This window comes from Nicotiana attenuata, unplaced genomic scaffold (assembly GCF_001879085.1).
Source record: "Nicotiana attenuata strain UT unplaced genomic scaffold, NIATTr2, whole genome shotgun sequence".
Taxonomy (NCBI): domain Eukaryota; kingdom Viridiplantae; phylum Streptophyta; class Magnoliopsida; order Solanales; family Solanaceae; genus Nicotiana; species Nicotiana attenuata.
The window spans coordinates 131,296-137,850 of record NW_017673074.1 but is presented as its reverse complement, the minus strand read 5'-3'; positions in this window follow the sequence as shown (position 1 = coordinate 137,850).

The following is a 6,555-nucleotide window of genomic DNA, read 5'->3' as shown; positions in this document are numbered from 1 at the left end:
GTGATTTTTAATTAATTAGTCAAATACAAACTAAGAGCTCGTTTGGCCAAACTATCAAAAACTGCTTATTTTGAGAAATGCTTTTGTTCAAAAATATTTTTTGAAAAAGTAATTTTGGAGAGTTACTGTTTGTGTTTGGCCAATTCATTTGAGAAGTGCTTTTACAATATTTAATAAGCAAATTGTGTTTGGCAAATCTTTCCAAAAAGTACTTTTGAGTGTCAAATTACGAAAAAGGACAGTAAATGTTAAGTTTACAATTAGTTATTATTTTAAAGAGAGAATAAAATTTTTAATTTTTTTCTTTTTATTTAACTAGAATATAAAACATAAAGAAAAATATATATTAAATAAAGAAAATAATATGTAATTATCCAAAAAAAATAAAAGTAGGTATCCTCTTACTTATTGTTTATATAATTCAACTATATCAATATATAATTATTCAGCATAAATTAAAAATCTGTTTCATTAATCCTATATAACAAGACACATCTATTTGTAGTGAAAGACTGTTTCAAAGAAGAATAAAATAAATAAAAAAAGGAATGGTAAAAACAAAAAAGAAAATTTTAAAATTTAAATTTGTAACGACCCGACCGGTCGTTTTGAGCATTTGCACTTCGCTCGGTAGTTTACGGTCGATTCAGGTTACTCGAAATCGGTTTGGGAGAATGAATTCCATTGTTGAAGCTTTAAGTTGAAAGAGTTGACCTAGTTTGACTTTTTGTGAATTTGACCCTGGAATGGAGTTTTAATGGCTCTATTAGGTCTGGATGGTAATTTTGGACTCGGGCGTATGCCCAGATTTGCAATTGGATATTTCTAGAAAGATTCGACACTAATTGGCGAAAATTGGAAATTTTAAGGTTTGGAAAGTTCATAAGTTTGACCGGAAGTTGACTTTGAGCATATTAGATTCGGATTGTGGTTCTGGGAATTTGAATAGCTTCGTCATGTCATTTGGGATGTGCAAAATTTGGGTTCATTTCGGGATGATTTGATATGTTTCGGCGCGAGTTTTGGAAATTGGAAGTTCAAAGTTCATAGATTTCGATTTGAGGTGTGATTCGCTATTTCGATGTTTTATGTGGGTTTTGAGGCCTCGAGTAGGTTCATGTTACGTTATGTAACTTGTTGGCATATTCGGACGGGGTCCCGAGGGGCTCAGGTGAGTTTCGGGCGAGGTTCAGAGCATTTTGGAGATTTTGGCTAAGGCTGGTGGTTGCTGGTTCTGGTGTGACCGCACCTGCTGCTGGTTTGTGCAGGTGCAATGGCCACAGAAGTGACCAAGGGGTCGTAGGAGCGGAATTATTGTTGGGAGCAGGGGTCCGCAGAAGCAGAGATTTGGTTCGCATCTGTGAAGGCGCAAATGCGGTGGGTTGAGCACATATGCGGTTGGCAGCGCAGAAGTGGTATTTGGATGCGCACCTGCGAGTGCGCAGATGCGGCTAAAGTGTCCGCAGAAGCGGAAGTGTTGGGCAGAATGATAAATACAAGGGTTCGCGATTTTGTCTTCATTTTTACATTTCCAAGAGTAGATTGAGGCGATTTTTGAGCAATTTTCATCACGACGATTTGGAGTAAGTGTTTTGCACTTGGTTTTGATCTTATTCCATGAATCTATCTTCATTTTTGGCAATTGGATTGTGGATTTAAAGAGGAAAATTGGGGGTTTTGGCCTAGAATTTCATAATATGAATTTTTGTGTTTTGAATATCGATTTGGAGTCGGAATTGAGTGAAATTAGTATGGTTGGACTCATAATTGAATGGGTTGTCGGATTTTGTGAGTTTTGTTTGGTTCCGAGGTGCGGGCCCGGGGAGGGCTTTTCGGCCGATTTTTGGATTCTGATTCAATATTGATCTTTTCTGATTGGGATTGGTTCCCTTAGCCTTGTTTGATGTATTTGAGTTGTTTTTGGTTAGTTTCGAGCCGTTCGGAGGTCGGAATGCACGTGATGGCATCTTTGGAGCATCGTTGGCTTGTTCGGCATTGGTATTGGCCCTTTCGAGGTAAGTAACTCTTCTAAACTTAGTGTTGAGGGTATGAAACCCCACAATTCGTGTTATGTGATTGGTATTGAGGAGTCGCACATGCTAGGTGACGGGCATGTGCGCGTGCACCATGTGAATTGGGACTCTGTTGCTTTCATGGCACTGTATAGTGGACCTAGCTTGTTGATATTTGCATTTTCACCATGTGATAAAATAATTGAACTGTCAATCATGTTAATATCATGTTTAGGCTCCTTGCTAATGTTGTTGGGACCCATAATGATTGTTTCTTGCTGTCATCTCACTGATTTCATTGATATTTCGTACTCAGTCATATTCGTGCATTCATATCATATCTCAGTCTCTGTTGTTGTTATCGATACATCATATCATGGTTGTCGGGCTAGATTCATGACATTGTGAGCCCATGAGTGAGACTGGTGAGATTGATGACTAAGTGAGGGCGAGGTCCTGAGCGAGAGTGACATCGTGGGATCGGGCTGCACGCCGCAGCATATTATATCTATTATACTTTTGGGATCGGACTGCACGTCGCAACATATTATATCTATCATACTTTTGGGATTGGGCTACACGCCGTAGCGATATATTGATTATATTTATGCGAATGGATCGGGTTGCACGATGAAACAAGCCTTAGGGCTACTTATATATGTATTATGGATCGGGTTGCATGCCGCAACGAGATTGGATCGGGCTGCACGCCGCAGCGATATAGCGCTTGGGCTGAAGGAGCTCCTCCGGAGTCTGCACACCCCAGTGAGCACAGTCGACTATATATATGTGGATCGGGCTGTGCGCCGCAGTGAATATTGTACAACGCTGAGTCTTTGAGTCTGCTGAGCATTGATCACAGTGAGAGAGGATGCGAGGCAGTGAGAGTGAGTACCCTGAGAGTGTGAGTACATGATTCATCTATGCATTTTTCCTCATGCTATATAGTGTGAGCACGTGATTTTGGACTTATATGTCCGGTAGAGTCCCTATTAGTGGAATATGTGGCTGGATGGCTACGTGATGAGTATGATGTGACTACGAGATGTGATAATATGATTTGAATGTGACAAGAAGGGTTTGCTTGAGTTGCAGAAAGAACTATTGGATGCTTTATTTTAAACTTGATTTGACGTATAGTCTCGAGTTATGGGTGTGTTGAAGGATCTTTTCATGTTGTTTAGTTGGGAAATGAAGTAGATTTTCATGTCGTGATATGAGTTCAGACTCAGGAAGATTAAGTGATTGCGCAGTAGTTGTGACTGTGGAAGGGTATGGAAAGATGTCAATTTGAGGCTAAGCAGGTTGGTTATCTCCTGCGAAGTGTCCTGAGGTTGTGTGACCCCTATGTTGTTTTGTAGCGAGTTCTCTTTTACCAGTGAATTATATGTATGGAAATTTGAGTTCGGATCGCTCATGAGAGTTGGCTTGACTGTTACAAGAGGGAATGCGAGATTTGCGGATGATTCGAGATATTAGATGGTTTGTGTTACGTGAGCTTATGAAGGATTTAGTTGAATCTCACTGTGGTATTATGGTAGTAATATGTATGGGCATCGTGAGTTATTGTGTGTTTTGATCTATGACTTTGAGCCAAGTGGGGGAGTCTGCTATTGATAAGTTGATTGCACGACATGTGTCGTATTATACAACGCTGAGTGTTTCAGTGTGCTGAGCATTGAGCATAGTGAGAGGGGATGTGAGGCAGTAAGAGTGAGTACCTAGTGAGAGTGAGTACCTTGAGAGTGTGAGTACATGACTCATCTCTGAGGTATATGGCATTTGCATACACATATGACACACAGGCATATAGATGCATTTTTCCTCATGCTATATAGTATCATGTCATTCATGATTTTTACACACATTGATATGGGCGCATAGAGAGGTATTTTTCACTTGTTATCTAGAAAGAAAATGAAACATCTTACTTATTGCTGAAAGGATTTTGGGAAAAATTACAGTTTTCAAACTTACTCGTATTTTGGCATTTTCGGTAAAAGATTTGAGTTTTCACTGATATACTTGAAAACCATGCCTATATTCTTGAACTGTGAACGAGCTGAGCATTTTACTTCTGAGATACCTCTTTTATTACTTGTATTATGCTGTTACAAACTGTTGTGGAATTTTGTATTGGACCCGACCTTGTGTTAGCTCGTCACTACTTTTAACCTAAAGTTAGGTTTGTTAACACTTCTGCACATTGCGTGCAGATGTTAGCTGCTGTTGTTGTTGTGTTCGATGGTTGCTGGATTTGAAGATGTACCTCCGTCCCTAGTGTAGCTGCCTCTTTTATTAATGGTAGCCGTAGAATTTATAAAACTCTATTCATGTACTTTTCAAACAGAAGATGTATTAAATTCATAACAGCATTGTAAACTCTATTCTTAGAAGCTCATAATTTATACTACCAGTCCTTGGGAAATGTATAAGATTTAGTAAATTACTTTTGTTTAATTGTCTTGTTAATATTATTAGAATTTGATAGATATTAGTTGGCTTAGCTAGCGGGTTGGGTTAGGTGCCATCACGACTAGTGGATTTGGGGTCATGACAAGTTCGTATTAGAGCTCTAAGTTCATAGGTTCTACAAGTCATGGGCAAGTGTCTAGTAGAGTCTTGCGGATTGGTATGATGATGTCCATACCTATCTTCGAGAGGCTACAGGACATTTAGGATATACTTCCCATCTTTCTTTCCTTATCGTGCGACATTGATTCAGCTTGAAGCGTAACTCTTTGAATTCCCTTCACGCATTCATATGCGCACATGAGCGCGCGGTATCAGCTGTGCATCGACGGCATGTGATTCCATGGATGAGGTGAAGGATGTGATTTCAATATGCTGATGATGGTCCAGTCTGGAGGACTTGAGGCTGGGTTTTGACGGTAGCTTGAGCACGGAGATTTTGGTAGTGTGAGCACGTGCTTTTGGACTTATATGTCCAGTAGTGTCCCTATTAGTGGAATATGTGGCTGGATGGCTACTTGATGAGTATGATGTGACTGCGAGATGTGTTCATATGATTTGAATGTGACGAGAAGGGTTTTCTTGAGGTGTAGAAAGAACTACTGGGTGCGTGATTTCCATTTTGATTTGACGTATAGTCTCGAGTTATGGGTGTGTTGAAGTATCTTTTCATGTTGTTTAGTTAGGAAACGAAGTAGATTTTCATGTCGTGATATGAGTTCAGACTCAGGAAGATTAAGTGATTGCGTAGTAGTTGTGACTATAGAAGGGTATGGAAAGATGTCAGTTTGAGGCTAAGCATGTGGGTTATCTCCTGCGGGGTGTCCTGAGGTTGTGTGACCCCGTATGTTGTTTTGTANTAGAGTATGGGCATCGTGAGTTATTGTGTGTTTTGATCTATGACTTTGAGCCAAGTGGGGGAGTCTGATTGATAAGTTGATTGCACGACATGTGTCGTATTGGTTTCAGCTTGAGGTATACTTGAGAATAAGTTATGCTCTGTAGAGGGTGAGATCGAGGATGACTCGAGTGAAGGAATTTCAGGATACTGGTTGTATTATGCTTCATTAGTATGTGAGAATCATGAAATGATTTGAGTTGTTATTGGTGAAAGATGTAATGCGCATAGAGTAGGAATGTACTCGGTTGCTTAGAAGTGTAGATTACTTCTTAGGCTGTTGGTGTGCAAATGGAGCACAGGTCGTTCGGTCCGTTTTGGCGGTGCAATTGAGACTTGAGTAGAGTATATGACTCTCGAGAATGGTTCTATTGAATTCAAGATTTATATATGGCAATTGAGAATTTTACGGATTTGTATATGGCTAGAATTTGAGAGTTACATTGGATGGTGTCGAGACTCGCAGTATTTCTATATCATTGTGGATTCTACATTTCAGTATCAGGAAGGTAAAAGGAATAATTTTAAATTCACAGAAGATCTCTTCAGAATGGGTATCTCGGTTGTGGTACTTTTGGGGTGCTTAAGAGAGCATTCAGCGGCTTATGAGCCTTAGGGCGGTGTGGTTATATGCTTGGGTCTCCTGTAAAGAGTCTTGGTTGAGGATTGAGGTATTATGGCGAGGAGAAGTATCAATTTGAAGGTAACTCAGAAGGAACTCAGAGAATGAGAACAGCTCGGTAACGGGTTGGAACAACACGGTAACAGATGTGATTGGCTCCTTTGCTTCTTATGATGTAGTGAGTTTCTACAGGTGTTTCGTGGCAATGCTCTTGGGTTTTTGTGACCTGCGTAGCTTGGTTGAGTTAGAGGGATTCAGTCCTAACGGGCTGGTTTTGTGCAAATAGGGTTTGGAAAGTTCTTGATGGTTTCTACCATGGTTAGAGATGTATATTTACTACTGGCGTGAGAAGCATATGATGTATAGTGATTTTCACCTGGACGGGATCAAATGGAAAGTTCTTGGCTAATTGAGTATGTAGTTGCTTGCGACTCGGAGCGATCATGATATTCTTGTACTTTTCATATGATGGCATGGTAGATGCGATGTGTTGTGAGGGATTGAGATTTGCGTATGCAAGATATTGGTTCAATTTTGAAGGGGCAGTCATG